Raw genomic sequence first — 25,118 nt, forward strand, 5'->3', positions numbered from 1 at the left:
GGTGCTCAAAGGACCCAGAGGGAGGAGTTCTGAGACGTCTAGGGACAGAAATAGTTTTTCCTATTGGGTGAAGGAATGTGAAAACTGAAAAATGGAGTTTGCCAGGAGCTGGGAAGAACCAAGCAGCTCTCTTGGGTTTCCCATAGCCTGGACTGTTTAATTTATAGCCATTGTCTACCGATCTTAATTGCTCTGATTCAGGAGCAGACTGTTGCCATGTTACAAGGACATAAAGGATGGCAAAAATCTGGCAACGAGGGGTCAATTTTTTCCTTTGGCAGAAGCAGAATGGACTTCATCCACATGTGTCATAACCCTTATAGATTCTGTTATTGCTGCCTTTGCATGAAAGTCAGCTAAAACTTTTTCCTGATATTTAGTGTGAGCCTCACTCTTGATGACAGACAACATTTTATACCAGGACATGTTAGACTTCCAGGAATTTCACATAATTTCTGGATCTCTTCTAACATATAATTATATAGATACAACATAAAGAAGACAATGTTATTTCTTATTTGATAATGTTTTCCATGTCATTTAACGTATCAAATAAGTCTAATTAGTTTAATATTCCTCTTTTTATAAGGAGAGAGAATAAATCCTTTGAGATATTTCAGGGATCCTCTGAAAAATCCCAAAGTTAGCTAGAGGTCAAAAAGACTTCATTTAGAATTTGATTTTGGGAAGTTTATCAAAAATATCAAAGAGGTTTTAAAACACTTGCCTAAATATGATCACAGATCATTTTTAAACAGTATTTAATTATTTATTTAACCAAAGTGACAAAAAGATTTCAAAGACAAATAAGGTTACATAGTCATAAAACTTTAGCTCTTTTAATAGAAAAGACTCAGCTTTTAAGATAAGGCACAGGGGGCCGGCCCTGTGGCTTAGCGGTTAAGTGCGCGCACTCCGCTGCTGGTGGCCCGGGTTCGGATCCCGGGCGTGCACTGACACAACACTTCTCAGGCCATGCTGAGGCCACGTCCCACATACAGCAACTAGAAGGCTGTGCAACTATGACATACAACTATATACTGGGGCTTTGGGGGAAAAAAATAAATAAATAAAAATTAAAAAAAAAAAAGATAAGGCACAGGAAGTAGTTCTGATAAAACACCACAAAGTAAGGAAAAATCTTTCATAATCTCTTATCAGGAGTAGACCAATATTCCAAGAAAATTTTGTTCTGTTGAGAGATGAAAAGAAAATTATGTTCCAGTTTTATATAAATATGCTATTGATATTAAAGCTTATTTTTAAAACTTTTAAAATAATTTTTGTTAACTTGATCACATGAGGTAAGATTCTCTTTTCTCATTCTTTCTCTTTTTCCAGAAATAATCAGTTTTATTTTCAGACAAAAATGTTGTTTTTTTAACAAAATGTATTTTCATTTTTTATACCTTTTGTGAAAAACATAGATCTTATTTTCTTTGTAGATAGAGATTTTTTCCTTATTAATTTTAGTAGCTTTAATTACATAAAATAATTAGAATTTTTAACCCTTAGAAACGTTAATTTCTAGTGAACACTAAGAAGGATTCAATTGTGAGCTGTATGTTGTATTCATGTTTTTCAGATTGGCAAATTTATGAATATGTTTTATAATTTTTAGAAACATATTTTTTATAGTATAATCTTTTAATAAAACATATTTATTAATAGACCCAAAGTTATCTTTTAGTTTTTTCTGTAATAAGGAGCCAAAAGTGGAGAAATCCCTCTGCAGTAATTAATATTTTATTATTATATCTGGAGATGATATAGATATTTAATGAACTCTTTATCATTTAACCTTACTTAGTAAAACTTTAAAGTTTTAAACCGTCAAAAAGACTTGAGGGGGCCAGCCCGGTGGCATAGTGGTTAAATTCACATGCTCTGCTTCGGCGGCCTGGGGTTCTCAGGTTCAGATCCCAGGCGTGGACCTACGCACCACTCATCAGGCCATGCTGTGGAAGCATCCCATATACAAATTAGAGGAAGATGGGCACAGATGTTAGGTCATAGCCAAGCTTCCTCACAAAAAAAAAAAAAAAAAGACTAGGGGAAGTTATTTTTAAGTACATATACCATAAAACATAATTATTGTACCTAAAAAATCTTTATTTCATTAACATCTATATAATTTATTTGTTCTTAACAGTCATACTTAGATTATTTACGAAAATTTTATAAGACATTAAAGCAGTTAGCCATCATTTTAAGTTATCATTACTATTTTTTTTGCTAACCAATTTTATAACAGAGATAACATGAGTTTGATTAATAACCAAGGTAGAATAAAAGTTGCATGTTTGCATTATATCCAATACTGATAACTCTGAAGGCATGCCTATTTTAATTAAACCAACAAACTTCAGCAAGTTTTTATTTACCAAAGATTATTTTATATCATGTTAACTTGAAAAACATTTGGATTGGTTTTGTTATATTTAGAAATAATTTATATAAGTGCTTACTAAGTTAATTAAATAGAGCTCTATAGAAATGAATTTCATTAATACCATCCAGAGGTAGAAAAATATCATATCTATAACATACATACATATACATAGACAGACACAAACAGAGATCTTATAGCTTTTATTTTAAAAATTTTAGCCATGAATCAGGTGAAGGGAAGGAAGACCTATCCTCTACCCACTCTGGGTCCTTCTGGCTGGGGTATGGATTAAATTGACATGAGACAGAGTAACAGGAGAAAATCAAACAAAGCTTTATAATATATATACATGGGAGAGACCTGGAAAAACTGGGTAACTCGACAAAATGGCGGAGGTTCTCATCTTAACTATCTTCAGCTAAAGACAAAGGAGGATGTTGGGGGTGGGGAGAGTCAGTTATGGGAGATTACCAGAAAAGTACAGTAAATAAGAGTAAGGTTATTATGCAGATTTAAGGCCTTGCCTTCCACATTGATAAGTTTCTAGAGATGTGGTCATCCCTCATTCTTCCAGGTACAGAGAGGGAGATACCTTTACAAATGTTACAAAGAGATTTCCCTTACAAATGTAAATGTTTGGTAAACAGAACTTTGATAAGAATAGACTTAGCAAGGACCCTCCCAGTCTATCCATACCCAGAGTTATCTAAGGTGATGGCCTGTCCTTAGGCCTAACTGCCTAAATTCTTTTAGGCGGTTAGTGGCAGGGAGGTCAAAGTTTCCTTCAGAGAAAATAATCAAGGTAAAGAGACATATTTTGAGGTGGCCAATTCTGATCCCCCACACAGGTATAATATAAAACTCATTAATTTATAAATAACTGTGTCACTACAAGATGGAACAAGGTAAGGTTACATACTTAAAAGTTTTTTTTGTTGCTGTTGCTAATATTTCTGGGGAAGACTTTTAAGATATATTTGTCTTAGACAAGGAAGCTGTGAATTAGATTTGGGGCAAAAGAGTGTCTCTAGCAGCCTGTATTTAAAATAAAACATTTTTTCTTTTTTTCTCTAACCTTAGGCTTTACTGATTGAGTTACCCAGGTTTAGTCTTAGGCAATTATGGGCTGTTATCTTTTGGGTTGTTTACATTTTATTTTATTTTATTTTTTTTTTAGATTTTATTTATTTTATTTTTCCCCCCAAAGCCCCAGTGGATAGTTGTGTGTCGTAGCTGCACATCCTTCTAGTTGTTGTATGTGGGACTCGGCCTCAGGATGAACGGAGAAGTGGTGCCTCGATGCGCACCCGGGATCCGAACCCGGGCCACCAGCATCGCAGCGCGCGCACTTAACCACCAAGCCACAGGGCCGGCCCTAGGTTGTTTACATTTTAAAGACATGCTAAAATTTATAACTTTAAGGGACATTGAGAAAAAATGTAAGTTTTTTTATAGGAGTTTCAAGGTAATTGTGATTTAAAATTTTTCTTCAGTCTTAGGAATTGGGAACAGTCTAAATAAGGAGAGGTTACAAGTCTTTTGAGAAAAACAGGGGAGGTTTTGGGATTGGTGAAAGGGAATGGGTGGAATCTGAACTGCCTTTAGAGTCAAATTTTTAGTTTTGCAAAGATTTGTAAGATAAGGACAGTTGTTCTTAATTTCTTAGAAATTGGGCTGTAACTTAATTGACATCATAGGTTGATTTACCCATCCAATTACGTTAATCCTAATTTTCTTCTTTTCTCTGGTACATAGTTTTATTTTAACTTAGGGAAGAAGGCCTATAAAAAATTCCTATCAGGGTCTGAATGTCACTTTTTAATTTGGCCTAGTTTTGACCATAGAGCTACTAAAAAAATCCTTCTAAATATCTTGTCAGTTTCCAGCTGAGACAAACAGTAAATATTTCTGGCAGTATTAAATAACTCTATGGACCCAAGAGGTGTCTTCAAAGGTTCTCACCTTCCTAAAATCCAGAGTCATTCTCAAAGATAGCCAAAGAAGAAACTGACAACCTGCATTCGTGTCCCAGGCAGACAGAAAGTTAAGCCAAGCTCTTAGAACACAAAGCAAGGCAAATAAGAAGGTTAATAGCTATCCCTGGGAGAGAAAGTGTCAATAACCGATGGGTCTAGATTTGGAAAGGAAGGGACAAAGTAAAAAAAAAAAAAAAAAAATTTGTTTTGACTGAGCATTACAGAATGGCCACTGAGTAGAGGTAAAAGAGCTGTTGTCCAGGGGACATAAATTCCCTGGGAGGGAGTTCTAGAATAAATCTGCAAAGGATATTGCATAGGAAGCTCTGATGTTAGTAGAGCCTGTATAGATCTCAGCAAAGCAAGCTTTATTGCCTGTCCTAGGTGCTACTGCTGAATTTATTTTCTGGCTTTTAGCATTTACATGAGTAACCTGTATACACTTAGAGATTAGACTGGAGTACTCTATGTAAATCTTGTAGGAAAAGGAAGCTAAAACAGACGGATGGGGCCAGATTTTTAAAAGGGAGAGTTTACATTGGATTTTTGTGTTAAGTTTAAATTTTTGTTCTCTCATCTTGTTAGGGAGCCCTTAAGTCTAGCTGTTATATTATTTTTTTCTTTTTTCTTCTTTAGTGCCAGACCATTGTACTTTCAATGTCCTGATTTTTTTTTAAATAATATCTGCGAATGTCTGAAGGCAAATAAGGGATCTGAGTGGACTTGATTTTTGTTCTAATTTCTGTCTTTTCATTTTATTAAAGAAGTCTTAATGGCTAGCTGTTATACTAATATGAGAGCTCTCTAAAAATTTTTTTTCAATTTAGAAGTTTTTCCAATTTAAAGAATCCATTGTCTGGCCATGGATGAGTGGGACCTTAATAGCAACTCAAACCAATAAGCCTTTTTATGGCTTAACAAATGGATGCAAGAGGCATCCCGAAAAGAGAGTGCAAAAGGATGCAGCCCTCACAAGATCCAAAAGTTCAGTCTCAAAAATAGTCTAGAAAGGAAAGACCTTTGTTGCACAGGTGGTAAGGATGGTGTACTGAAAATGGTATCTCTGGTCTCCCTCAAGAGTGTGGGATGCCTCCAGTCGTAGACCCGATACTCTGTGATACCGGGTAGGCACTACTGGAATGGGATTTTTCCAGCACTAACAAGCAATGAAGGCTGAGATGACAAGAGGCCTTAAGGACTACACCCTTTATGATGAACTCCTCTGGAGCTAGCATGGCCAGACAGAGTGCTGCTTGTGACTGCATGTCTCAGAACCCCAGTCTTTCCACTGGCCACCAGGTGCACCCCAGTAAACGCACCTTCTGGATGGTGGAGACCAGAAAATATATTTTCACTGGTCACAAAGCCAAGCTCTCAGGACATAAAACAAGATGGAAGGAAAAACCTCATCTGGTTTTTGTAGAGGGGACCCACAGCAAAGTTAAATAGACACCCGTCAGGTGAGAAGCATAAAACTCCCCTGTCTGTGAGGCCGGCTGGAACAGCAGGTTTATCAAGGGCCTGAACCTGCTGTTCTGCCCTATGGTTCTTCCTCCTTATGACAAACGACACAACGGACAGAGACAAAGGAAAACAAAGACTTTTTCTGGGAGGAAAGGACCAATAAAACCAAGAGTACTTGTTTACCAAATGCCAAATGGCTAAAATCCAAGAAACTAGTTTCACAAATATTTTCTCCTGCCAATCTAAATTTAGAGAGAGAGAAAGAAACTCTCACCACTTTCATTCCCGTTGGACTCTGCAGACAGAGATCTGGGAGGCTGATGTGGTAAGAAAACTTACCTTCTGGCCGGCTTCTGTGTCTGATGCCCCAGGATCTCTGAGCTGCAGCAGCCTCAGGGAGAAAGCAGTTTTCCAGCCAGTGGGTCTCCTAGCTGGCTCGCCAAAACTGTCGGGGCAGAGAAAAATCCCTTTCTTCCCTTCTTGTGTTCTTGTGCTGGACTAATAGTAAAATTGACACAAGACCAGATTAACAGGAGAAAAACCCAATTTAATTACATGCACACGGGGGAATCATAAAGATGATGCTCAGAGAGTGAACAAAGCAGGCAGTATGTATATCTTTTTTTTTTTTAAGAGTTTATTTTATTTTATTTTTTGTGTGTGTGAGGGAGATCAGCCCTGAGCTAACATCCGTCCTAATCCTCCTCTTTTTGCTGAGGAAGACCGGCTCTGAGCTAACATCTATTGCCAATCCTCCTCCTTTTTTAATTCCCCAAAGCCCCAGTAGATAGTTGTATGTCATAGTTGCACATCCTTCTAGTTGCTGTGTGTGGGATGCGGCCTCAGCATGGCTGGAGAAGCGGGACGTCAGTGCATGCCCGGGATCTGAACTCGGGCCACCAGTAGCAGAGCCTGCACACTTAACCGCTAAGCCACCAGGCCGGCCCCAGTATGTATATCTTTTACACAAGGAAACAGTAAATTTGTGAAGAATTGACGGGACAAAGAAACTTAGGTTTTGGGTACGTAATTAGCAAGATTTGTTTATGCAGGCTTCTCGGCCTTGAATTCCCTAGCTCTGGTGATAAGGATGCAGGGAGAGCACTGAAGGGGAGGAAGACTATCCTCCACCCACTGTGGGTCCTTTCTGGCTGAGCTACAAATTAAATTGACATGATTGACATGAGACTGAATAGCAGGAGAAAATCAAAGTTTAATAACATGTATACATGGGAGAAACCAGGGAAACAGTTTCTCAACAAAAATGGGGGACGTTCTCTTCTTAAATAGATTTAGGTAAAGACAAAGGAGGATTTTTGGGATGGGGGAGTCAGTTATGAGAGATTACCAGAAAAGCACAGTAAAGTTATTATGCAGCCTCACCTTCCACTTGATAAGTTTCTAGAGATGAAGTCATCCCCCCCTCTTCTCAGTACAGAGAGGGAGATATCTTTACAAATGGAGATTTCCCTTACAAATGTAAATGTTTGGTAAACAGAACTTTGATAAGAATGGGCTTAGCAAAAACCCTAAAAAAAAACTAAATTTGGGGGAAGGTCAAATTTTCTTTCAGAGAAAATAATCAAGGTAAAGAGACATATTTTGAGATGGCCAATTTTGATTTTCCACAGCACCTTTCACATGGGAGATGTATTTCCTGCTTTCAGGAGAACAGAGACAAAAGGGTCAGAATGCCTTTTTGCTTCTCAAGTAACTTTAATTCTAAATAATTAATATCCTATTGTGGGATATTTTGGGGTGGCCTGCCCTGGGCCCCAACATGGGCCCTTATTTAACTTCAGGATGGGAGCTGGTTACTAGAAGAACCAACCTTGTGATTAGAGGGCTGGAACTTTCAGGCTCACCCCTCAACCCCTGGAGAGAAGAGAAGGGCTGGAGATTGAGTTAATCACCAAGATTATCAATCGTGCCTACATGATGGAACTTGCATAAAAATCCCTAACCAGTGGGGTTCAGAGAGCTTCTGGGCTGGTGAATACACTGAGGTACTGAGGATGGTGCACCTGGAGAGAGCATGGAAGCTCTACACACCCACCCACCCCCGTACCTTGCCCTATGCGTCTTTCTACTTGGCTGTTCCTAAGTTGTATCCTTTATAATAAACCAGTAATGTGAATAAACTGTTTTCCTGAGTTCTGTGAGCCATTTTAGTAAATTATCAAACCTGAGGAGGGGGTTGTAGGGGATCAGAATTGGCCACCTCAAGATGTGTCTCTTTGGCATGAGGATTACGTTGGGCTGGTTACTTTTAAGACAGGGAAGAAGCTCTGAAAACCAAGTAGAAGTTACTCTTTGTAAGAGACATTTACATTTGTAAGGAAAATCTCCATTTGTAAAGATATCTCCCTCTCTGTACCAGGAAGAGGAAGAGGGGGGATGACCTTATCTCTAGAAACTCTTATCAATGCGGAAGGCAAGGACTTAAATCTGCATAATAACCTTGCTCTTGTTTACTGTGCTTTTCTGATAATCTCTCATAACTGACTCCCCCCCACCCCCAACATCCTCCTTTGTCTTTAGCTGAAGATGCTATTTAATGTGGCAGCTTCAGCCATTCTCGCTGAGTTACCCAGTTTTCCTGGGTTTCTCCCATGTATACATGTTATTAAACTTGCTTGATTTTTCTCCTGTTATTCTCTCTCATGTCAGTTTAATTCATAGCCCAGCCAGAAGGACCTAGAGTAGGTAGAGGAATTGTCTTCATCCCCTACAGGGGAAGGAACCCTTGATTTATAGTCAGTGGTCAGAAGTACGGGAGGCCCAGGACTTGTGATTGGCATCTGAAGTAGGGACAGTCTTATGGGATTAAGCTCATTCTGGGTATTTAGTGTCAGAATTGACTGAATTGTAGGACACTCAGTTGGTGTCTGGGTAGTTGGAGAATTGGTTGGTGTCAGCGGGGGGTGGGGGACCCACAAATTTGGTGTCAGAAGTGCTGGTAGTAAAAACAGCTAATAGTTGGTGTCAGAAGTGAGATTTGCTAGACTGGTCCTGGCTCACAGAAATATGTGGTTTGGAAAGAGAAAGAATGAAAGGGTGGCAGGTGAGAAACCTTTGATTCCTGGGTGGCTGCATGGCCACCCATGATATGGAACAGCAGCTGTGTGGCAATCAGTTCCTAAAGGTTAAAGTTACCAATGGAATTTAGAACTGGATCAAACTCCCAGGGGTTGGTTCACTGGATGCATAAGGAAATGCAAACTAATAAGAAAAAAGTGAAATACACAATTCCTTGGTTATTATCTGTAATAGTAAAAAGAAATGTAGGGCCAGCCCCGTGGCTTAGTGGTTAAGTGCATGCGCTCTGCTGCTGGCGGCCCGGGTTCGGATCCCGGGCGCGCACCGACGCACCGCTTCTCCGGCCATGCTGAGGCCACATCCCACATATAGTGCACTAGAAGGATGTGCAGCTATGACATACAACTATCTATTGGGGCTTTGGGGGGGGATAGATAAATAAATAAATAAATAAATAAATAAATAAATAAATAAATAAATAAATAAATAAAAAGAAAGAAACGTAAAGAGTTCTGGTTTGGACTTGGATGCTACACTAAGCTCAAATTTTGGTCAGTCTAAGCTTCGGCCACTAGCCTCGAAGCTGTTCACACAGTGAAAAATTATGCAGTGACAGCAGAAAGTATCTCTAAGGCCTCTGGTCACCAAGAAGGGGGTCAACATGGGGGGAGGGCAAAACCAAGAAACTACTGAAACCAGGGGCTGTAGAGTGTGAAGGAGTTGCTTCATTTTGTAGATTGGTATCCTCAGTTTCCAGAAGACCCTTTTACTAAAATGGATTATAAGAGTGACTAATTTAGGGGCATATCTTTGGTTTTGAATGCTGCAGGGTAGAAAAGCATATTTGGGTTGATACAGGACCCACAGCTCCCTATTAAACAATCACAGATGGCTGTACAATCCAGACACATAGAAGGTTATTCCTGGGGAATAAACCAGAAGTTATCTAGGGGCCCAGCAAGAGTCACCTCATTAGCATAAACGCAGGTATGATTGAAAGGGGCTTATTATAAATAACAAGAGATGCTCCTCTTATCCCTATCATTCAAGAAATTCCAAGGGTTTTAGAAGAACTTGTGCCAGGAACCTGGGTCAAAGACCAAATACATATTTCTTATTATATCACAATATCACACCCCCAGCTTTTTCCCAGTGTGTTTTAAAGCACACCCCAGACTTCAGTCATCTCATTTATATGTATCTATAACTAATAATGGCTTTTTAAAAAAGAACACCACCATGCCATTATCATATCCAGTAAAATTAACAATTATGCTTAAATAGCTTATAATATTCAGTTCATATTCAAATTTTTTCAGTTATCTCAAAGATGCCTTTTACAGTTGGTTTGTTCCAATCAAGAAATAAATAAGATCCACACCCGGCTTTTGGCTGTTATGTGTCCTAAATCTCTTATTCTACAACAGCCCTCCCTCCCTTTTCTTTCTTTTTTTATTTTCATGCCACTGATTAAATGAGAAACTGAATTATTTGTCCTGTAGAATGTTCCTCATGTCTGGATCCGGCTGATTACTTCCTCAGAGTGTTTTTTAATTTGTTCCTCTATCTCCTTTAGTTCCTGAAAACTGGTAGTTAGACCTAGATGACAAGGTCCTGTTAACGCAGTCCCCGCCAACCTCTGCAGGGTGATCTCATGCCACTTCCTGCCCCCTCTCTACCCTCCAGTCAGATGCCTGTAAATGAAAACACCACATTCTCTCATTGTGGAACTTCCCCACTTTCTTGCTCAACTAATTCCTTCTCAGCCTAAACATCACTTCTTTAGGGAGGGAGGACTTCCTTGACCCCCAGATGAGGATAAGACCTCACCACCTTGGATGTCCCCTACAGCCATAAAAGGGAAACCCTACAGCCATAAAAGGATTGTTTTCCCTGGCGGGTCGAGGGGAAATAGAACTGTGCACCACTCCCTTGGCTGGAAAATAATCGTTCCCTAAACTCCTGCCCTCTACTGCATAAAAGTATGAAAGGATATGGTTCTCTCTGAGTCGTGGGATTACTAAGGATTTGTTTATTGATTTTGTTTACCTGTATTGCTCATTTTTCTTCTATGAACACAAAGTACCTTTGTAATAAAAAATGTTTAATTTACAAATTGCTCTCTTTAATAATTCAATAAATATTGATTGAATGCACACAAGGCTTTATGTTAGAGATGAAATGGGGAAAAAAGACAGATGGTGGTCCCTGCCTCCATGAAGCTTACGGTCTATGGCAGGGGTCAGTAAACTACGGCCTCTGGCCAAATCCAGCCTACCACCTGTTTTTGTATGGCCTACAAGCTAAGAAATCAAAAGAAGAAGACTATACCATGGTGTAAAAATTATATGAAATTCAAACTGCAGTGTCCATAAATTTATATTGAAATAGACCCACAACCATTTCTTTATGTATTGTCTGTGGCTACTTTCATGATACAAACAGCAGGGTTTGAGTACTAGTGACAGAAACCATATGGCCTGCAAAGTCTAAAATATTTACTAACAGGCTCTTCATGGAAAAAGTTTGCTGACCCCTGGTTTAGGGCAAGGTTTTCAAAATGCAGACTCATGAGATTTTGTGTGGGTCATAAAGTCAATTTAGTGGGCCTCAAATAGCATTCTTTTTGTAATGAAATAGAATAGAATAGAATAGAATAGGGGCCAGCCCGGTGGCGTAGTGATTAAGTTTGCACACTCCACTTAGGTGGCCTGGAGTTCATGGGTTCAGATCCCGGGTGCGGACCTACCCCACTCATCGGTGGCCATGCTGTAGCAGCATCCCATATACAAAAACAGAGGATGATTGGCACAGATGTTAGCTCAGGGCCAATCTTCCCCACCAAAAATATAAAGAAAAAGAATAGAATAAAAATATTAGGTGTATCACATGTAGTAAGAGTAAATATTTTGTGAAACATTTGTTTTGCTTCTATATACGTGTGTGTATGTGTTGCATCGTGATATAAAATGTATTTCTTACTGTAGATCATGGTCAAAACATCTGAAAGTCATTGGCTTGGAGGGAGGCCTGGAAGAAACAGAAGTAACAGGAAAATTACAGTACAGTGTGATTGGTGTGATGATGAAAGAGTTATAGACTCTTAGAAACAAAGAAGAGGCATTTAAGATAGCCTCAGGGTGTCAGGGAAGGCCTTTTGGAAGAAATGACATCTAAGCAGTGACTTGAAGGACAAGTAGGAGTTACCCAGGAAAAGAAGAAAAAAGACTAACAGCATGTACACAGGCCCTGGGGCAAAAGTAAACAAAGCACTTGAGACAAATTACAAGAAGTTCAATGTGGTTAGAGTTTAGGATGAGATGAGGCTCCCCTTACCCCTCACTCTCCATCACATTACTCTTTTATTTTCTTTGAGCACTTATCACAGTTATTTTATTGGCTCATTCATTTATGTATGTTTATTACCCCTCCTCCTCCAACACACACTAAAAAGTAAATGCCAGGAAAGGGGAGACCTTGTCTGCCTTGTTTATAACTATGCCCTAGCACAGTGCCTAGGACAAAATAGCCACTCAGCATTTCCTAAAGGAATTGTAAAAAGATATTCCTGCTATACTAAGGGGAAAATGGACTATGAGAGAGTAAGACCTGAGGAGAGAGATCAGCTAGGAGGTTTTGGTAATAATACAGGCAAGAGCTGATGGTGCCTCAATGTTGGCGAGAAACAGGTAGATCCTGGGCTCATGAGGAGGCAGAAATAACAATATCAATGAATAGATCTTGGGGCATGGGGAGGGCAGGGGAAGGAGCTGAAGGAGTGAAGGATGGCCTCCTGGCTCCTAGCTAGGGCAAATGGATAGAAAAGGTGCCATCTGCTCACAGTGGGGACACAAGAAGAAGAAGAATGGAGTTAGAGTAGCTGGAAGAGGGTGGGAGAGAAAGGTAATGAATTCAGGGTGGGACTTGTGAAGTTTGAGATGCTTGTGGGACCTCCTGATGGAGATTCTGGTAGGCAGTTGATATGTGAAATGGAACTCACACAACTAGGAGAGTGGATGAAGGCACCTAGACAGAACGAGAAGAGGCCTTAGCGACAGAAGCCTGGTGAAGGCCAAAATGTAAGGCTGGTCAGAGGAAGGAGAGGGAGAAGTCCTGAGGGTAGCAGGAAAACTAGGAGAGTTCAGAAACAAAGAAAGGGTGCTCAGCTGCGTCAGATGCTGCTTAGGTCAGGTAAGATAAGGGTGAAGAAGTGTCCCCTGGACTCAGCAACAAGGACACAGAGTGCAGTAGTCCCCCCTTATACACGGGGATACACCCCAAGACCCCCAGTGGATGCCTGAAACCGTGGATAGTACTGAACCTTATAATATATATATATATATATATATATACACACCATGTTTTTTCCTGTACATACCTACGATAAAGTTTAATTTATAAATTAGGCACAGTCAGAAATTAATAACAATAACTAACAATAAAATAGAACAATTATAAAGCAATATACTGTAATACTTACCGTAGATCTTAGCAACTTCAGCATATGATTTTTTTTCTTTCCTTATTAAGTCAAGAACTTTCACCTCTTCACTTAAAGGAAGCACTTTATGGCTGCTCTTGGGCATATCTGAATTGCCAGTATCACTACTCTTGCGCTTTGGAGCCATTATTAAGTAAAATAAGGGTGACTTGAACACAAGCACTGTGATGATGACTACTAAGTGACTACCGGGCAGGTAGCGAATACAGCGTGGATGCGGTGGACAAAGAGATGATTCACATCCCCGGCAGGACAGAGCAAGATGGTGTGAGATTTCATCACCCTACTCAGAATGGCATGAGATTTAAAACTTATGAATTGTTTATTTCTGGAATTTTCCATTTAATATTTTTGGACCACAGTTGATGGTCCAGGTGGGGAACTGAAACTTCAGATGGGGGGGACGACCGTATTCAATAGAGTGGTCATGGTGCCGGCCCCGTGGCTTAGCAGTTAAATGCACGTGCTCTGCTACTGGCAGCCCGGGTTCGGATCCGGGGCACACACCGATGCACTGCTTCTCCGGCCATGCTGAGGCCGTGTCCCACATACAGCAACTAGAAGGATGTGCAACTATGACATACAACTATCTGCTGGGGCTTTGGGGGAAAAAAAAAGGAGGAGGATTGGCAATAGATGTTAGCTCAGAGCTGGTCTTCCTCACCAAAAAGAGGAGGATTAGCTTGGATGTTAGCTCAGGGCTGATCTTCCTCACAAAAAAAAAAAAATAGAGTGGTCGTGGCAGACTGGAGACGGTAGAGACGGAGAATGAGGTGTATTAGAGGCAACAACCGGGCAACTTAGAAAATACAGAAAACACTAAAAAGAAAATTCAAATGACCCTCAATTCCAACACCCAGAGATAAGCACCATTGCCATTTTGGTGTGATTACAGTCTCTTTTAGCAGAATGTACATATTTTTACAAAACTTTTATCATAGTTTACTTAATGCTAACTAGCTTGCTTTTTTAAATATAACAATGTTATGAACAGTTTTTCATGGCACTGGACAGTCTCTTTTCATGGATGGCTGTATACTAGCTTACTTTATGAATGCAACATACCCAGTCCCACTTATGGACATTTAAGCAGTTCCTAATTTTTCTCTATTACAAATGAAGGAGGAAGTAGAAAGTGTCCCAGCTTGGAACCAAACCAGGACCCAAGATAGTCTGGGCCTGCCTGGCAGGTGGGGAGTTGATTTACCTGAGATGCTTTGCATGGAGTTTCTAGCCAAGGAAGGAGGAAGGCAGTTTGCAGGTACTTGGGTATAAACATGGGATGAGGAAGGCAACATAGGTCTGTGTGGAGTGCTAATCCCAACCCTTATGGCCTTATGGACTCAGGTCTGAGGCCTACAAGAGAGGAAACATAAGCAGAGGCCAAAGGAGCCACTGTGAAGCCGTGGGGCACAAAGAGCACAGCAGAGTGCCTGGATCTCAGGAGACAAAGTCACACACAGAAAGAGCTCCTCCCACTTCTTGGGGGACACAATGTGACTTTGGGGGCCACTGAGAACTCCAGAGAACCCAAAAGAATGGTGCTGGCACATGGCTGACTGGCAGGTTTGGAAGTTGTTGCTTTCACATTGGGAGCATTACACAGGTGAGACAAGAGCCAGCAAGCTACAGGTTGTTACCATGAATGGCCCCAGTTAGTACCCACGTGCTAGTGAGGCCATGGGTTTTTTTGTTTCCAAGCATTTGGAGATTTTCCCATTATCTTTCTGTTATTGATTTCTAGTCTGTGTCCATTGTGGTCAGAGAACACACTCTGTATGATTTCAGTTCTTTTAAATGTGCTGAGGTTGGTTTTATGGCCCAGGATATGGTGTATCTCAGTATATGTTCCATGAGTGCTTGAAAAGAATGTGTATTCTGCTGTTGTTGAGTGGAATCATCTACAAGTATTGATTACGTCCTGTTGGTTGATGGTGTTGAGTTCTTCTATATCCTTGCTGATTTCCTGTCTAATTCATCAATCAGTTACTGAAAGGTAGGCCATGGGTTATGGATTTAGATAAACTTGGTTTGAACCCAGGCAGATTCCAATCCAGAAACCCTGGAGAAGCTCTTCTGAGATCCACACTCTCTTGGCCTGGCATGGAAAGTGCAAAGAGCAAATATTCATATAGTGCTTACTCTGTGCCAGGCTGTGTTCTAAGCACTTTATATCAATTTAATCCTCACCACAAACCTGCAAGTTGGTATTATTATTATCCCGCATTTTACATATGAGGCAACTGAGGTGCAGGAAGGTTAAGTAACTTAAACAAGGTCGAGTAGGGTAGCCTGGAAACAAACCCAGGCAATCTGGCTCCAGAGTACGCACTTTTAACTTCTACACCATACTGCTTGTTGGAAAATGACACAATTTCCCAGGACAGAGATGTAAGGCTTACTATGAAAGCCCTTTTTTCCTTGATGATTAGCCATGCAAAGAATCAGAAAAACTTCTGTCAAGTTTTCTTTGAAATACATGGAGGGATTTAAGGAAGGCCCACAGAGATAGATCCATGAGCTCCTGGTAAGATCACTACTCCCCCCTCCAAACACTGCCCATCTCGTCACTACAGTGGGAGGCAGAATGGAATATGATGAAAGTCACAGCTCAGGAGTGAATACAGTGCCACTCACCCCTTGTGGCTATTGAACAGGAGAAATGTGGCAAGTCTGACCTGAGACAGGTCTCAAGTGTAAAATGCAAACCAGATTTTGAAGACCATATGAAGACTGTAAAATATCTCAATAACTTTCTATATTGATTACACATTGAAATGACATTTTGAATATATTTGGTTAAATAAAATATATTGTTAAAATTATAAAAAAGACAAGGCTTAGGGATCAATAGCCTGAGTTTAAATCCAAGCCTCCCAGTTACTAGCTTCATGACCTCAAGCAAGTTATCCAACCTCTCTATGTCTGTTTCCTCACCTGTAGAATGGGGATAGTAACAGGGTTATCGTGAGGATAAGGAAATTAATAAATGTAAGTGCTTAGAAAAGTCCTCAGCATGGTAAGCATTCAATAGATGTTATACGTTATTATTATTATTGCAAACTGCCTAAGAGACCAATCCCAAGACAGAGATGACAACTAAAACTAACTTCCTACCTTTCACCGAGATACCATGCCTTATATCTCTGTTAATTGTAGGCACCACGCCAGAAGTTCACTCTTGCCAGGGGATCCATTGTCACCTTGACTTATCCCCAATGACTCTCTCCCTCTGCTTTTGGGTTTCATCTCTACCTCACCCCCAACCCTACCACAAATCCTTTCCTTGGACCCCTTTGACTTAAGGTCAACAAAATGCTCCCAATCGTCAACCTCCTCTCTCAGTTTTCTCTCTGACTTCTTGCTCTCATAGAAACTTCCCAGTTTCTATGGGAAGTTGGCTCTCCTCCGAAGCCACTGCTCTGTGGCAACCCTTTGAAGAGGCAGGCGTTTTTTCTCCCACATTCCACATACCCTGAGGTAAGGCAAGTGTGTTTCTTACACCCTGTCATTGCTTCCAGAAAACTTCAAAACCCCAGCCTCTTTGAAGCACTTGCCAACAGACTATATAACACCCATTACCCTCCTTGTTACAGTCATCTTCCAACATCTACCAACTTCATTGAGGACTTAAGCATTTTGGCTGATGTTTACTTCTGCACCATTAATCATGTCTTCATTTGTGTAGACTAAGACATCCACCTAGACAGTCCATCCAACACCCCAATCTCTCAGTTCCTTGTCCTCAGCACTCTAATCTCCTCCACCCCACCCCAACCACACACTCCAATGGCCAAACCTTAGAACTCTGTCATTATCAGTAACTGCACCACTTCCAATCTCCTGATTTCAAGCATCCCTCCACTATCCATCTTTCTAGTCCCCTCTCTGGTACACTCAGTTCAACAATCCTTCAACCCTTTGGGCTCTTTACCATTGACTAGTCCACATTTTGACTGTCCATCACCCTCTTCATGTCTTCACATCTCACCTCACCCAGTTTAGATCTGATTATCCAATACTATAATCATTCCTTTGCACACACACTCTTAATTCTCTTGTCCTTCTCCCTCCATCTTATTTGCAAAATTGCAAGCATGATTAAACCAAACTCCACCAACAATGAGACATTCCCTGAGCTACTGAGCATTGCTGGAGATAAACAACTATGCTGACAGATCTCACTTCGGATTTGTAATGACGAATCAGAGGTAGGCTCTTAGCACTGCTCAACAATCCTAGGGTCTCCCCACTCTATTCTTTCTCCTGCTCTCTGAAATAATACTTCATACCCCTTCTGTCCTCAAATGGCAACACCCTGCCATCCTCAGCTAGTGATCTTAATTCTTATTTTACAAAGAAAAGAGAAGCAACCAGAAAAGAACTTCCTCATCTACCAGTGCTTCTTATGACATCTATTCCCTGCAAATTCCTTTTTTCTATTTGTTTTTTGGTCTTTCATGTTGAATGCATTCCTCAAATGTCGGGTCACCCTTTCTTCTCCATTCACATCCCCACCACTCCAGTGAAAGCACCCTGGTTAAGATAATTTTGCCAAATCCAAATGGTCAGTACTCACCCTCTTAGGAGCATTTAACAGGGTTGTCACTCCCTTCTTTAAACACTGGCTTAGCCTCCAGGACATCACACTCCTGGTTTTCCTCCCACCTTGCCAGGGGATCCTTTTGCTGGCTTCTCCTCCTCCTGCCAGTCTCTCTATCCTCTACCCTCTTTTCTCTGACTACACTCACTCTTCCATTCCTGCCCCACACAACAGTCTTCCCTGTGCTTCTTCATGTTTATAAATGGCACCACCCAACTCATCACTGGGTCCAAATCTTAGGGTTCAGCCATGCATGCAACCCTTCAGCCAGTCCCAATGGCTCTATCTTCAAACTCTCTCCCAAATCAGATCACTCTTCATCAACGCTACCTTTTTTTTAAATTTTATTTATTTATTTGTTTCCCCCAAAGCCCCAGTAGATAGTTGTATGTCGTAGTTGCACACCCTTCTAGTTGCTGTACGTGGGACGCGGCCCCAGCATGGCCGGAGAAGCGGTGCGTCGGTGCGCGCCCGGGATCCGAACCCGGGCCGCCAACAGCGGAGCGCGAGCACGTAACCGCTAAGCCACGGGGCCGGCCCAAAGATATTCTTTTTTTTTTTTTTTTTTAATAATTTTATTTATTTTTCCCCCAAAGCCCCAGTAGATAGTTGTATGTCATAGTTGCACATCCTTCTAGTTGCTGTATGTGGGACGCGGTGTCAGCATGGCCGGAGAACTGGCACGTCAGTGTGCGCCTGGGATCCGAACCCAGGCCGCCAGCAGCGGAGTGCCCACACTTAACCACTAAGCCATGGGGCCGGCTTTCAACTCTACCTTTACCACACTGGTCCAGGCCACCAGTATCCCTCACCTGGGCTACTGTGATAACCTCCTCGCTGGTCTCCTGACTTCTAGTCTTGCCCTTCTATAATCCATTCTCTTCATAACAAAGGATAACAGTAAAACCTAAATCAGATCACATCGCCCCTGCTCCAAATTCTCCAGTGGCTGATGATGCCTGTGACAGCACTCAGACTCTTACCATGACCAACAAAGGTTAGGGCCCTACATCACCCCTTCAGCTCTTTTCTCCCTTACCAAGCTCCAGCCACTCGGCCATCCCTTGCTGTGCCTACACCAGGCCATGGTTGTTTCCTCAGGGCCTTTGCACTTGCTCTTGCCTTCACTGAAACACCCTTCCTCCCAAATCTCACTTCCTTCCTGAGCATCACTCCCTCACAGAGCCCTTCCCTGACCTCCCTAACTAAAATAGCCCTCAATACCTATTAGTCTATCTCCTTCACTTGTTTTACTTTTCTTTATAACACTTATCACTACCTAAAGTTGTATATTTATTCATTTACTTGTTTATTGTCTGCCTCTCCCAGCTGAATCCCCAGCATGTTGAACAATGCCTGGTATGAAGTAAGTACTCAATAAATCTTTGTTGTATGAAAGAAAGAAGAGGAAAGAGAGAATAAAGAGAGAAATAACAAGCAGGTAAGCAAAAAGCCTCAGAAAACCGGTTTTGGTTGAAGCCAGCTAAATCATCAGTCTTCCTCTCTGCATATTTCGTGAATCATGTTGATCACGCAGCGCAGGAAACGCAAGAACAAGAATTAGTCTGACAAGCCTGAGTGCAAGTCCCAGCTTGACTAGTCACAGCTGTGCAGCTGGGCAAGTTACTTAAGCTCTCTGGGTTGCATACGCTCGTTCAGCAAATATTTACTGAGTGCTACTTTACAATAGGAGCACTGTGCTCTCTGTTGTGAGGATCGTATAAGATAAGGCATGACGAGTCTCGAGCACCAAGCCTGGCTAATCACAAGTACTCAATCATCCGGTGTTACCTATGCCCGTTCTTCAACTTTTGCCATGAGACATCCTGTCTGTTTATAACCATCTTTGTTGGCAATTTGGATTGTCTGGTTGATAAAGTAATTACTTAGGACTGTTTGGGGGTTTTTAAGAAGTAGGGTTTTGTTACTTAAATGTTTGTAAATTTCTTGTTTATTGTAATTTCAGCTTTGGGGAATTTGATATTTCTTTCAGAGCCTAATATTTGTAAATGTTTCGCTGGCATTGAAAAAGGTGTGTTCTCCATTTATGAGACGCAAGTTCAATAAATATCATTTATGATATTTTTTGAAATGCAAGCTCCAGGATGGAGACATTATGTTCACTGCTGATTCCTGGTATCTGGCAAAGGACCTGGCGCATGTCATAGACGTTCAATAAATATTTGTTGAATGAGTAGCTAATTAATCAATCAACCTTATTATCTTTTTTTTTTTTTTTTTTTTTTGGTGAGGGTGATCAGCCCTGAGCTAACATCCGTCCTAATCCTCCTCTTTTTGCTGAGGAAGACCGGCTCTGAGCTAACATCTATTGCCAATCCTCCTCCTTTTTTTCTTCCCCAAAGCCCCAGTAGATAGTTGTATGTCATAGTTGCACATCCTTCTAGTCGCCGCATGTGGGACGCGGCCTCAGCATGGCCAGAGAAGCGGTGCGTCGGTGAGCGCCCGGGATCCGAACCCAGGCCGCCAGTAGCGGAGCGCGCGCACTTAACTGCTAAGCCATAGGGCCGGCCCACAACCTTATTATCATTTAGATTCTTGATACCTTTGTACCTTTGTATTTTTTTTTTCTTAGTTTGTCTGCCAAAGACTGGTGAGTTGTTACAATTTCCCGCTACTATTATATTTCTGACAGTTTCCCAGTGTATTTCTGACTATTTTGGCTTTATATATTTCAATACAATACGATTTAGTGCCTAAAGGTTTATGGCTGTTATACAATCCTTATAAATATACCCTATATCAATATAAAATGACCATTTAACAAAACACTACCTGTGCGATATGGTTTAATTTTTTTTGTGTGTGTGTGAGGAAGATCAGCCCTGAGCTAACATCCAATGCCAAGCCTCCTGTTTTTGCTGAGGAAGACTGGCTCTGGGCTAACATCCGTGCCCATCTTCCTCTACTTTATATGGGACGCTGCCACAGCATGGCCTGACAAGTGGTGCGTCGGTGTGTGCCAGGGATCCAAACCTGCAAACCCCGGGCTGCCAAAGTGGAGCGCATGCACTTAACCGCTACACCACCAGGCTGGCCCGATATGGTTTAATTTTATTATGCATTTATTATTTTGAATAAGCAACACAATAATAAAATCCAAAAGGTACAAAAGCACCTTTTCACAAAAGTGAAAAGTAATTTCCCTCCCTGTCTTGTCTCCCATCACCCCGTTCCCCCCACCTCCCACTGTTAATAGAATTTTGTTAATAGAACCAGGCAACCACTGTTAATAGGATTTTGCTGATTAGCTCAATTTGAAAATATTAACTTTTTTCACAGAGGAGTTTAAAACATCTATGTGAATTGTTTCTACGCATATGTTTGGTATAGTCATCTTATTTTATGCTATATGTTTTTTATGCTTCCTTGATGCTTTATCTTCTGCTATGTGGATTAAGTCTTCTTTTTTTTTATCTTCTCTGTGCTTTGGAAGTCATATACCCCATTTTTTATTTCTCTAATGTTTTCATGTAACATTTTCAAAAGTATTCTTAACTTGTATTTCTCGACCTGGAGTCAAGAGTAAAATAACATGCTATGAGTCTCCCCAATTAAATCAGGAATTTAAGCATATCCCTTTCCTCCCCTCCTCAGATAATGTTGATAAAATGGGGGGTTACAGAGATAGATTGTTATCATTGTTCTAGTCTGGCCCTATGGTTGTAAGAAGATTTACCCACCTGTTATGGGCTCAACTGCGGCTCCTGAAAATTCATATGTTGAAGTCCTAACCCCCAGTAGCTCAAAATGTGACTATTTGAAGATAGAGTCTTTAAATAAGTTAAAGGGAGGTTGTCACATGAGCCCTCATCCACAATGACTGATGTCCTTATAAAAAGAGGAAATTTGGACACAGACATGTGCAGAAGGAAGATCATGTGAGGACACAGGGAGAAGGTCACCATCTACAAGCCAAAGAAAGAGGCCTCAGAAGAAACCAACCCTGGGACATCTTGATCTCAGCCTTCTGGCCTCCAGAACTGTGAGAAATCCATTTCTGTTGTTTACGCCACCTAGTCTGTGGTGCTTTGTTATGGCAGCCCCAGCAAACTAACATATCACCCAAAATAACTCAAGGAAAAGGGGACCATGTGGCAAGCCCCCCCCCCCCATCTTCCCACAGGGTGTCTAACGACCCTCTAGAGAGGAACCTATGGAGGGGACCGAGCGTAATGTGTTCCCTGCTGGGCTGCCATCTGCTGGCAGCTCTTTGCCACTAGTGCTCCCTAGTAAGGATGTGGTGACTGACACCTCTTAGATGACATTGAGCAGGAAGTGACCCTCCCCTGCTCCGGATTCTGCCTTGCTAGCCTCCCAGTATAAGGAGTTAAGCAGTTTTTACTGCACTGTTTAGATGTGTTCTCCTGAGGATACGAGGAGAGAGACAGGCCTGAAGCTCCTGCTCTAGAACCTCGTTCCTTGCCCTGCACCCCAGATTGTGACTCACTTGCGGATAACTCACAGATGGCTCTCATTCCTAATACTCTGCCTCTTTCCACAATTCTCTCCTAACACCTGCTGAGTTGGTGCCTTTTTCTCAGGAAATGCCATCCTTCCTGCCTACGGAAAGAATCTATTCCGAGTACTTTCTTTGGTCTTGCAACTATTATAGCCAAATGCATTTTTCCCCTAATATCTCAGTGTCTACTCACCGCAAACATAGTGGAGGGCAAGGGGGGACAGTGAGCTCTGGTCCCATGGTCTCCAGTGGTCTCAGCTGTGAGAGGGAAGAGGCGAGAAATACTAAGGGGCTATAGTATTTGCAAGGTTTCTACTGAAAAATCTGGATTCAAACACTCTTTACCATCTGAAGAATATTTCTCTTCTAAAGATTCCATCTGGTCCTCATTTGGACCTTACTTCTCAGGAGCTGAAAACCCTGGTCTTACCAAGCTAAGAGAGCATTCAACCCCCATCCCTACCCCAGGTTACAATATGAAACATCCTCAGTGGCAATTCATGGGGTCCTCTGAATAGTGCCACTCTCATTCCTGAGTCTCCCTTCATACCTTTCATTTCCATGGTTTTGACTTCTTACTTCAGGAAACAAAATCACTGTCCATTTGGTTGCCCGAGCCCCAAACTTAGAAACCATCTTTGATTTCCGTCTTTCTTTCCCTTACCTCCACATTCAATCCATCAGTAAGCCAGTGCATCACCCCGGGCCACATCATTTCTCACCTGGATTACTGTGATGGCCTCTAACACCTGGTCTCCCTGCTTCCACCCTTCCCCTCTACAATCCATTCTCCAGGCACCACCAAAACGATCTTTTTGTTTTTTTGTTTTTAATATTTTTTTTTATTTTATTTCTTTTTTTATTATTTTTGTGTGTGTGTGAGGAAGATCAGCCCTGAGCTAACATCCATGCTAATCCTCCTCCTTTTTCTCCCCAAAGCCCCAGTAGATAGTTGCATGTCATAGTTGCACATCCTTCTACTTGCTGTATGTGGGACGTGGCCTCAGCATGGCTGGCAAGCGGTGCGTTGGTGCGCACCTGGGATCCAAACCCAGGGCTGCCAGTAGCGGAGCGCGCGCACTTAACCGCTATGCCACAGGGCCGGCCCCAAAACAATCTTTTTAAAAATAAATAAAATCATGTCACTCCATTGCTTAAAACCCTCCAAAGGCTTCTAAACTCCTCACAAGGCCCTACATGATCTAGCCGCTGCCTACGTCTCTGCCCTCATCTTGGACCCCTCTCCCCCATTCTAATCACACTGGCCTCCTTCGGTCTCTTAATGCAACTCTTCTCCCTGAGAGCATTTGCCTGTCCCTCAATGCAGAATGTTCTCTGCCTCCAGCTCATCATGTGACTGTCTTCTCCTGTCCTGTAGCCTCCAAGAGGCTCCCCTCTCTGAGTGGGCAACAGAGCATCGTGGTCAAGAGCACAGACCCTGGGCTGGCCCTGTGGCTTGGTGGTTAAGTGCGCGCGCTGCGATGCTGGCGGCCCGGGTTCGGATCCCGGGTGCGCATCGAGGCACCACTTCTCCGTTCATCCTGAGGCCGAGTCCCACATGCAGCAACTAGAAGGATGTGCAGCTACGACACACAACTGTCCACTGGGGCTTTGGGGGGAAAAAATAAAATAAATAAAATCTAAAAAAAAAAAAAAAAAGAGCACAGACCCTGGAGCCAAACTGCCTGGATGTGAATCCCAGTTTCCTCATCTGCAAAACGGGGATGATGATAATCCTTTCAGTTCCTCGTGGGTTTGTTATGAGAATTATGGGAGTTAATATATGTTAAATACTTAGAGCCTGGCATACAGGTTAACCATTATTATTATGTTAGTTATTATTATTATTATATCCTGAAGGCCCACTGCTGACATTTGTAAGGCCCAGGACAGTGGCACAAAAGAAAGCCCACATACTAGAAGTCTAAATATTTTAATGTATAAATCAAGCTATGCCCAAGGCCTGGCCCACATTCACTCTTAGACTGCTCACCTCCTCACAATCCAGAGACTAAAGGAGCCAAATTCTTCCCTGGACTGGGGCCGCCTCCTGCAAGTCTGAGGGTTAGCCCAGAACTGCTGGGGCAGGGTGAGCAGAAGCTGCTCTGGGCCCAGACTCCTGTGTCACAACCCACACACCTGCACTCGCAGCTTCCCATCCACTCCACTGGCACATTCCTCTCTCATAATTCCCATTTGCTCAGTCAGTTACTGAACTTTCAAAAACTTTCTCACAAGGCTGAAAGGGGCTTTACGTTTCAGTATTTGTGATATGCAGGGCCCCCTACAGCCTTGCTACCCATAATGGGTCCTTGGAACAGGAACATCAGCATCACCTGGGAGCCGGATAGAAATGCAGGCTCTCTGGTCCTGCCCCAGCCCTACTGAATCCAAACCTGCATTTTAACAAGATCCCCAGGAGATCTGCATGAAGTTCAAGTTTGAGAAGCACTGAACTAAGCAGAGAGCCAGGGAGGGGCCCCTCCTGCTCAGGTCTAAGTGTGGGTCTGGTTCCCTAACTACCAATCTAGAGCAGCCACCACCCCAGCCACTCTCTATCACATCACCCTGTCTATTTCCTTCATATAATTTAGCATAGTCTCTAATTTCTAGTTTATTACCTGTTTCCCCAAACTATAATATAAAGTACAAGGAGGCACCGT

The 25,118-nt window shown here is 41.9% G+C and overlaps 1 long non-coding RNA gene across 1 annotated transcript; it reads right to left on the minus strand.

Annotated features, from left to right (window-relative positions):
- Positions 1-956: 956 nt before the first annotated feature.
- On the minus strand, positions 957-23,321 carry LOC147914911 (uncharacterized). The gene is made up of 3 exons (XR_015554645.1): positions 22,649-23,321; positions 6,172-6,330; positions 957-1,192 (listed from the first exon to the last, which is right to left on the minus strand). It is a non-coding gene; the product is annotated as an uncharacterized LOC147914911 (long non-coding RNA).
- Positions 23,322-25,118: the final 1,797 nt, after the last annotated feature.

This window comes from Ceratotherium simum, chromosome 16 (genome assembly GCF_057802395.1).
Source record: "Ceratotherium simum simum isolate JZ-2026a chromosome 16, ASM5780239v1, whole genome shotgun sequence".
Taxonomy (NCBI): Eukaryota; Metazoa; Chordata; class Mammalia; order Perissodactyla; family Rhinocerotidae; genus Ceratotherium; species Ceratotherium simum.